The sequence below is a fragment of the Eurosta solidaginis genome, chromosome 3 (genome assembly GCF_040869045.1).
Source record: "Eurosta solidaginis isolate ZX-2024a chromosome 3, ASM4086904v1, whole genome shotgun sequence".
Taxonomy (NCBI): Eukaryota; Metazoa; Arthropoda; class Insecta; order Diptera; family Tephritidae; genus Eurosta; species Eurosta solidaginis.
In genome coordinates, this window is record NC_090321.1 from 152,185,073 (window position 1) to 152,195,651 (window position 10,579).

Sequence of the window (10,579 nt, forward strand, 5' to 3'; positions counted from 1 at the left end):
AAGTTTTCATACATTGTGAAACGAAGTTTAAATAAATACGATCGATTTAAATGTAAATGTGTAAATTTGTATGTAACAAAATTCATATGCTGGGAAATAGTAAATGTATATGTGTAAATATATAGGTAAGAAAAGTCGCTACTTGTTCTACACCTTTTCACTGTTGTTGACTGCTGCTATTTTTTGGGCATCACTTATGCTGGATACTTCGATCCCATGATGTAATAAAACCAGGTGTTCTATGTAGTGACAGCTCATTCTGAAGACTCCCACATAATACGAATTATGAGAGAAAGGGGAAGAACAGAAGAGGCCGTTTTCTAAAATAGTATTAAATTTAATACTTTTTTGAATAAAGGTCTTAAATCCTTGATGGTAACGAAACTGAATTTTTTTTAGTTTTTAGATTAAAATATAACTTACATTAATCTTAAAACTTAAAATTGTTTCTTTTTGTGTATTTATATATTCAGTACTACTCTGAATCGCTTCAACCAATTTGGATGAAATTCGGTTTATGAATAGTGTACTATTTGTATATGTAATACTCCTATATTTCTAGTAAAATATGCTCACGATGAGTTTGAAGGAGACTGATAGTTAAATGCTTCATATCCGTAACAAGATTTGAAATATAAAATGGGATATGTTCGAACGGTTTTCTACATGTATACCATATCTTCCTATTCACTTTCAAAATCGACATAAGTAACTTGTACGACAATTTTGAATTTTAAAATTAAGACTATGTTCAACTGTGAAGGAGTCATTCCATTCACACTGCACAACAATAACTAGCGCTTTCAAATTTTTTTCATTGAACTCCTTTGTAAAAATAATATGGAAAATGCTGAATTTGGTATGCCACGTCGATTTACAGAAAAAATAGAAAAATATCTCTTAGCAGGGACGGAAAATAATAATTATTTTTTTTTCGGAGTCGAAAAAATCCGAGTCAAAAAATTGTCCTAGGTGAAAATGTTTGAGTTCTCAGGTATCCCTATAGCAATATTATGTCGAATCATTCATCCTTTTTACTTTTCGAACTTTTTCCATAAAAGTCCACATATAAAATTAAAATCTGTATTTTTACTTTCTGAGTCCGATGGAACTAGTTAAGCTCAGACTTTTAAAAATAAAAGTCCGGAAATAAAAGTTAAATCCGGACTTTTATTTTTTAAGGCCAAAATAAAAGTCCGGCTTGATAACAAAGAAACGCTTATCGGAATTCAAATTTTTTTGTTTCGGTTAAGCCGTTTCTTCGTTATCATGGCGGACTTTTATTTTGGCCTTAAAAAATAAAATTCCGGATTTAACTTTTATTTCCGGACTTTTATTTTGAAAAGTCCGAGTTTAACTAGTTCTATCGGACTCAGGTAATAAAAATCCGAAAATAATTTTTATCTTGATCCGAGTATATTAAAAATCCAAAAATTAATAGTTTTGCAAGGACTTATATTATAAAAGGAATAACAGTTTCCGCCCCTGGTTATTAGAGTTTAAACTCTGACGTCCGGTTTTTCAGTGCGACTTGGACTTAAATAGAGTTTAATATTGTCACTTTGGCCCTTTAACTGAAAGGAACAGCAAAATTCTAATGCCTAGGGCCAAAACAGTAAAGTTAGATTGAAAGTAGTTCTCTGCCGAAGCTGACCAGCCCTGCTCTAAAGTGAGATCGGCTGTTTTAATGGGAGTTTGTGTGTTATGTACAAAATATTGTAAGAAGTTCAGTGACTTTTAATTTTTCAACTATTTTAGTTAAAAATTTTCGATTTATATATTTAAGTTGTCCTTTAAAATAATATCTACAATAATAATAAAAACAGATACACAAATACACATTAAGTGATTACATTTCGGTATATGATTTTGTTAGGGTAACATATTACAACAGACACAGTAAAAGATCCATACGAAGTCATTAGTTGGTCATATACTAAAATTGATTATTTTCCTTTCCTCACCACTATAATTGTGCATTCAACGGTACATACGGTAATTGTTTACTTTAGGGTACAACTGCTAAAACTCGTCCAAAAATATCGGGAGAAATTCTTAATTTCCGATTCCGGATTCGTGGTCCTGGGATCAAGACGCGTCTTTTGACACCTCTCCCGATATTTTTGGACGAGTTTTAGCAGTTGTACCCTAAAGTAATCAATTACCCAATTTACGTACGACTAAGCTTCGTCATTAGCTTCGCCGTTACTTTCTGCTGTGATAGTTTCTGGTACCCATATGTACTTCATATTCAGATCTGTTCACCTCAGTGGCATTGGCATATATATTACTCTATACGAAGGATGTACTTTGCCTAGAAAAATTTTGTCTTTATATGTAGCACGTGAAACGTATGTTTCACCTAATTCCGAATAACCACCAACCACAGCTCCTTCCGGTACATGTCCATTTAAATCGGCCACCCATTTATGTTTGAAATTATTTAGTAACTCGACGTTTTGACTAAAACATTACTGATTGTGAAGCGTGTGTGCATAGGCGGCAGGTAATAGATCTTGAAAATAGACGCGTGCTGCATATGTTGGATTACCATCTGAATCTGTTCCAGTTTGTATAGCATCAGATGGTTCAGGTGGGGCCATTGGTACATTTCTAGATCCATTTAATTCTAACTCGAAAAGTGGTGTCCACATCGGCATATTGGTATACATATCAGCTGCATTGGAATCATATAATTTCTTATCCAACTCTGACCGTTCTCGGTAGGGTGCACTCGGTTGCCTGTGCATGGTCGTCTAAATTCTGGACAATATTTTCGATGATTTAATGCCGCGAACAAGCAACGATTGAGAAACAAATGACCACGGGTTATTGAATATATTCGATCGGTTTTCTCATAGAACTAAAAAATGGCAAATTTAAATGTTTTTGTTGAAAAAATAATGATTTTTTTGAGAAGTGTCACTAGTTTGACCTATAAAAAAGTCAACACAAAATAGAATTGGAGAAAAAAAGTGATGCGGTTGCATACTTTTGCAGGAAAAGTGATTTGTATGGGTTTCCTCTGAATGAAAAAGCAGTTTCGCAAAGAGGCAAATTGAGTTTGAGAGTGGGAGTTCAAGATGGCGGATTAGAAAGAGAAGCTGCCAACGTCAGTCACCTTGTAATTACATCATGCTTCGATCCCAAGGCCAGAACAATATTTTTTTTTTTTAATTAGTGTTTTTATTTTTAATTTTTCTATAATTGAAAAATTGTATTCTATTTGTGGAATAGTATAAGTAGCCAATTTTTCAGACAATCTGCCATAGCTGCGCAGATATATCCATTTCGAAGGGTGCTAAGCCTTCATCATCAGTACGCTTTAGGTACGCTACGCTAACCATTAAGTTATACAGCGGTGGTTTGTTTGACTGACAAATTGCTACTTCTATTCCTTCTTACCAACTATATTTAATCAGCGTTGCAAATCACTGATAATGCTGGATTTTTATTGTCAATTACATTGTTTGACATTCCCAAGTGCTCTTGGTTTATTAACAATTGTTTTTGTTTTATCGGCCTATTCATAAAGAATTCAAGTTTCGATTCGAGCTCAAGGCCAGAACAATAGTTTTTTTTTTTATTATAATTATTGTTTTTTTTTTAATTTTTATCTAATTGAAAAATTGTATTCTGTTTGTGGAATAGTAAGTAGGCAATTTTTCAGACAACCTGCCAAAGCTGCGCAGATGGATCCATTTCGAAGGGTGCTAAGCCTTCATCATCAGTACGCTTTAGGCACGCTACGCTAACCATTCAGCTATACAGCGGTAGTTTTGTTTGTTTATTATATTTCCATACGAAATTGAACGAAATAGGAGCAAACATCTAAAAATTAATTGGTAGGCACTACTTTATTTATGTCATTGGTTTGATTTGAATTTCTCTTAAAAAAAAAAATTATTCGTTGACAAAACCCAATGGAAAAATTGCCGAAATATAAGGTAACTTTGGGAAAAAATAAGTTTTCTAAGAAGATATAACCATTTTTTCCTAAAACAGGCTCTCTACATTTGATATTGGAATGGTATCGCGTATATGATATTGAAGCGGATGTGGATGGTGCTATTAGTGAAATCAAAGAAGAAAGTGTGTGTAAAGCAAGAGAAGGAAATACTTATTTGATAAATTTCTTTCAACAATTTATAATGAAATTCACCAATGTCGATGAACTTCATCAACCAGTAGGATTTATTTCTGAGTCTTATATTCTTTTCTTATTTTGTGCCAAATTCCTTGCCTCATTAATGCACTCCTTCTGAATCTAATCTATGACGAGAATCTTTGTTTTTGCAATGATAATCAAAAAAATTTAAAAATATCTGCGGCTGCATGATTAAATACTAATTGAAAATCATAAACGCGCGATTAACGCGCTAATCCAATCGCACATTCTCCGGAAGTCGGTCTTCTCATCGTTTGTTAGATGAGCGAAAAAACTTGCTCGGCATTCTCTGCTGATAGTTTAAAAAATCGGTACGTGTCACTTGGGCGCTTTGCAATTATATCCTTTAATAATAATTGTTCTTGAATCACTTTTGCTCATAGCTTTCCATCCGTCTATGACCGGGGACCAGCAACTAGCACTGCCAGCCCTTGGCGGTTTTGATAAGTTTTTATTCTCAGTTTATCCATGTTGTGGGATAACTCGACCTGAGGTGTACTAGCAGTAGATCGTTTGACTGATCTACTGCTAGGTGTACTTGGGGCCAGGTGGAGGATTGCCTCGAACTCAGGTGTTGGGCATTTTGGTCTGCTGTTACGACTGGGGCGTTTGGTCGGCTTTAAGGGGTTTACCTTCAAATTCACACCGATACATCATCCATTTTTTAGGATCAATGCTCTTTTAACGATGTCATCGGCAAAGCCCTGGCATGGGTTTTATCGTTTGATACGGTTTTAAGAACTGTCCACCTCGAGGTTACCCCTGGGTGGTTTTTACAGTACCCTATACAGGTTTCATCGGTTCATTAGTAGTACTGACTCGTCTCTTCCTCTAGATAGGCGTTTGAAATCCACTCTACAGTAGTGATTAACTTCTGCTGGACTGCCACCTGTTATCGAATGCCCCTTCAATATCTAGAAGCACACAGGTCACAGTTTGAACGCATTTGAAAGCCCTCTGGGTCTAGCTATCCCGTCAAAGGAGTCCTAGAAAACTTGCAGTTTGAATAGTTTGGACCAAAGAGACATGGGTTTTAGAGGTGTTGGTTCCGCATTGCAATAGAAAAGATGGCTGATGTCATGTGTGGCACATCACATTCATGATTCTGGACAAGTTAAAACCTATTTCAGTATCCAGAGCAAAGTTGTGCCAGAGAGACGCGCGTTTCCTCGGGAAGTCTGCTTTACAAGCGGGGTCGATTTGATTTGTCAAGCACTCCGAATGTATTTCTGATATGAAAAGCTTCTCATTGAAAACTCATTTCCCTTGCAGATGCCGTTCGGATTCCGTGTGAAATATGTAGGTCCCGCCAATTTGTGGGAAAAATTAAAAAGAGCACGACGCGAATTGGAGGAGAAGCTCGGCCTAAAATCTCTTCGACGGTTATCGCGCCTTCTATTTATTTTTACTATCGCAGGTATGGGATCCAGTGGTCTTTTCGTCTATGTACTATGAGCGTATGGTCTCAGGCTGCCAAACTGTCCCGAGGCATCGAGTCTCATTGCATTTGTTCACACCAGGTTTTCCCCACCAGGCCTACAGGTTGTTGTTGTTGTATTAACGACAAAGATTGCCGGATATACATCCGGTACGTTCCAGTAACAAAGCACCATTAAGGTACTAGCCCGACCATCTCTGAAACAATTAATATGACCACATTAAACCTTGTAGGCCATCCCATCGAACTGAATTCGACAGCTTTGATTTTTTAGGTGGCTTGCTTTTATTGGACAGATAAACCTTACAGTTTACTTGAGAAAACTGGTCTAGTATGTTAATCCTTATTTCAAAGTTTCTTATACGTCATGCCCCAATATATGGTTATATGAGGGTTTTTCTGCAACCTGTATTAACACAAATAATAAAAAATGCCATTAAAAATATAATTAATCAACATTTCTTATAATGTACAAATATATTTCTCGATATAGTCAATGCCTCAAACATCCTGTGCGTGAGCTGGCATATCTAGAGACGATATTTACAAAACTAAATGATGACAACATTTTTGGTGGAAATCATTTTATGGAAGCTAATAGCGTTTTCTTTTCTGAAATAAATTGTTGCCTAAGTAAATGGTAAAGCCTTAATAGAGTTGCTCTGAAAATGGTCAACATTTATAGTGCATACAAAGAACATTTCAACTCACCATATTCACTCATATTAACAGATTATATGTGGAACTGACGAGCGAATTGAGAGTTGCACTGCCACACCGCCATTTTATACAGGGTAAAAGTGTAACGTTTTTGCGCTGCGAGCAGGCAAGAATTTTCACAAAAGAACGAAATACCCCGTAAAGGCGTTGCCTGTTTTTTAGAATAGAACAACAACCCTTGCGCGGCGTACAAAAAGCGTAACACTTTAGCCAGAAAAGAAAACGCTATAAGCTAAACGCATCATGGAATTCGCGACTTGATGAAAAAATAAACAACTTTATCTTAAAAATCGAATGCATTTTCGAATTAAGTTTATAAACAAGTCTCTGAAAAATAAATAAGTTTATTTTAATAACATTAGTGCCTTGTATTTTCCTTATATCCTTTCAGAGTGAGTTACACGCTTTTCTATAACTTAAGGCAGTAATGCTTAAAAATTGTGGAAACCATTTTTTTCTGCCGTTTTAGGATTTCACGTCTTATGCCAGTCAGCTGGCTTAAGTTAGCCCAAGCCGTCTGATAGTTGAAGATAATTTTTTTAGGATGATTTACACATTTCCTGGAACACAGCTGATTCGAAATTCCTGCCTTGGTCAGAATGTAACTCTATTGCTACACCATACCTTGCAACCCAATTGTATATAAACACTTCTGCTACTGTTTCCGCTTCTTGATTTGGGATTGGATATATCTCGGACCATTTGCTGAAATAATCCATAACCACCAGTACATATTTGGTCCCGTAGTTGCTAGTAGGAAATGGACCTCTATAGCGATCCTTTCAAATGGCGCACCTGAGTTATATTGCTTCATCTGGCCATGATTTCGGGTTTTGGGTCCTTTCGCTCTGATGCAAACCTCGCAGTTCGCAATCCACTCAGTGACCGATTGACGGCAACCAACCCAATAGAATCTCTATTTAATCTTTTCGAGCGTCTTCTTGATTCCAAGATGACCTCCGCTTGGACTATTATGCAGCTCGCTGAGCACGTCAGGAATCCTCTTTCTGAGAACAACTATCAATTTCTTCTTGCATTGACCATCCTCACTCTCTCATACTCGATGCAAGCAACCGGATATCAATTCTGAACTGTTCCACTGTGCCCAATATGACTTCGCAATGGGACTCTCTGCTGACATCTCTCTATTTGGTATTCCGTTTCGTTCGAGCCCTTGTATAACATGTGACAGATCAGTATCTTCTAGCTGACACTTCCTTAGTTGTTCCTCGCCCATTTATCCGTACATATTATAGTCATAGCTCGGCCTTTGGACAGTGCTTGCATTCCAAACTACATGGTCTTCCTGACCATTCGTGGGTATACCTTTTCGATGCTCAATGGAAAAGTAATAGCTTTGTAGTCGCTCGATCCACCGTGCCAATTGTCCTTCCGGATTACGGAACTGCAGAAGCCATTTCAACGCTGGGTGATCTGTCCTGACGCGGAATCGCTGGCCGTAGAAGTATTTGTGAAAATGTTTAATGCACTCTACCAATGCCAACAGCTCTCTCTATGTGACGCAATAGTTCCTCTCTGGTTTTCCAATCGAACGGATGTAATACGCAACTACCTTCTCTTGTCCATCGTCCAGTTGTGATAAAACGCCTCCTATAGCATATCCACTTGCATCTGTGTCTAGAATAAATGTTGCTCCTGGAATCGGATATGCCAACTTTGGGGCAGTGCACAAACGCTCCTTCAATGTTTGGAAAGCCACTTCTTGCTCCTTCTTCCATTCAGAAGCTTTATTTTTTCTTTTAAGCTCATGGAAGCTATGGGCTACGCTGGAAAATTAGGTACAAATCGGCGGTAATTATGCACATATTACTTGGCATCTTCCCAATATAATGAACTCATTGAGTACTCTTACCGGAATACGTCCATCTTGTTTTGTCATAGCCATGGTTTTTCCTACAAGTACGTTCGGTGTTGATTTGTTTGCTGCTTCGACAACCCATAATTTTTTTATCCCACAATCTCCAAAAACCTTTGCTCAGATGACTGCTTCTGATTTTGGTGGTATTTACTGACTCTCTTATACCAGCACTCGTTTACTGCTGTAGCCTCCCTTGTAGCCGAAATCAAGTGGCACATCCATAGTCTTATATCGCATCGTCTTGTTTTGCATATCGATCTTGATGCCCTGGTCGATTAAGAAGTCCACTCCAATTATGATTTCATCAACAATCTCTGCCACTATAAAATTGTGTTGTATCGTGACGTTCCCAATTGCTACTTCATATGCTACTTCTCCAATTACCTGGGTGTCGTTTCCCGTGGCTGTAAGTAATGTTGCTCCAAGCAATGGTCTTATCTTCTTGTTGACTAAATCTGATCGAATGATGGAATGAGATGCACCTGTATCTACAGTCAGTAAACGTTCTTTTCCATCCACATGTCATCCGACAGTAAGATTGCTTGACCTTCCAATTTGCAAGATAGAGATTATGGGGAATTTAATTGAGGGAGCCAGCTGTCGCCCCTTGCGGCTGACTCCCTTTAGTTTACCGATTGAGTGGATTTGGAGAATTGCTCAGGTCCTTCAGCTCTGCGTTTACGGCCACCCACATTGTTGAAAATATTGGGATTGGTACAGCAATAACGTGCAATGTGCACTAGCTTTCCACACTTAAAGTTTTTGGCGGCACCACCGTTTATCTGCTGCATTCCTTTTATTGCTTCCCAAATTGTGTCTACCCAGTCTGGCCTTTCCACTTCCACGCGATGATCTTTGTATGCGGGCTTACTCAAAAATGAGGCAGTTTCCTGAGTTAGTGCATGGGATACTGTTTCAGCAAATGTTTGCTTTGGGCTTGCGTATGTAGCTCGCTTTACTTCGACGTCCCGTATGCCATTTATAAAACTCTGAATCTTTACCCTTTCAGTGTATTCCACAGGTCCGTCCGCGTTTGCAAGATGAGCCAATCTTTCAATGTATCAAGCAAACTACTGCAAAGTCTCGTTAGATTTTTGGTAGCTGTTTTGCAATTCTATTTGGTAGATTTGTTTCCTGTGTTCGCTTCCGTAACGTCGTTCTACAGCAGCCATCAATGCTTCACAGTTGTTCCGCTCTCCTTCGGCTACAGGCCTCTTCAGTGCTACCAATAGAGCTGAAATTTTATCTTCAGCATTCCAGTTGTTCACTGTTGCGGTCTTCTCAAACTGAAGCTTAATCACCTGGAAAGGAACAGAACCGTCAAAGGATGGTGTTTTTACATTACTCGCTGAAACAGCTGGGCAATTTAGTTGTAACTGCTCTATACGACCCTTCAAATCATCGACTTTTGCCTGAAATTTAGCGATTTCTACATCCTGCGCTTCTAGTTTTGATGATACCCTTGCTTCCTGTTCTGACAGTGGCGAAGATATGCGAGTTTCTTGTGCTTTCAACTGCTCAGCCATATACGTCTTCTGTTCTTCTAATTATGTTTCCATCTTAGAGGTAATCTGTGTCGACATTTCTGAAATACGCGTTTCTTGTGCTTCAATCTTCGATGTTATATGGTTCTCCTGCGAGTCTAGTTGTGTTTCCATCTTGGATGTTATACGCATCTCTTGCGCTTCCAGATGGGATACCATATACGTCTTCGGTTCTTCCAGTTGAGATAACATTTCGGTTGATATTTGTGACGACATTTGCTTCCATACTGCTAGTATCGTGTTAGTTTCAACACTTGCCAAGGGATTCGGAGTCTCTATCTTCTCCTCCATTTTAGTCGCTGGCTCTTCCACATAAGGATAAAACACATATTCGTCCAGATTAATTCCTTCCAACTCCAATACCCCTCGTAGCCGTCCTTGAAGTTCTTTGTTATTGCCGGTTGTATTCAATCCGCGGTTCTCCAACTCCTTTTTCAGTTGCTGGATCCTTAACTCACTTAACTTTGCATGTCTAAGTTGTATTCGAAATCTCCAGAATTTATTCAACAATTCCTTTTCTGACATCAATTGTAACGAATTTGCTGAAATTCTGCTTATTCCAAATCTTCTGCTAACGTTCGCATCACTAAACTGTTGAATAAATAACACCAATATTGAATAATGCAAAAATGGTCTTTATTAGACTACTTGAAAATAACACTTATACGTCGCAACTGATAGCTTGCTTAAATCAAACTGATTGGTCGTGCCTCAACTGTTGCTGCTTTTATACTGTTTGGTTTCCTCGTTTGCATATTTCTAGGATTTTCTATTTCTAGAATTTACTAGTTAGTTACCAGCTATAAAATTACCAGCTATAACTACGTTTA

General features: G+C 37.9%; 1 pseudogene; it reads right to left on the reverse strand.

Annotated features, from left to right (window-relative positions):
* Positions 1 to 2,261: 2,261 nt before the first annotated feature.
* LOC137246029 (uncharacterized) lies at positions 2,262 to 9,731 on the reverse strand (annotated as a pseudogene).
* Positions 9,732 to 10,579: the final 848 nt, after the last annotated feature.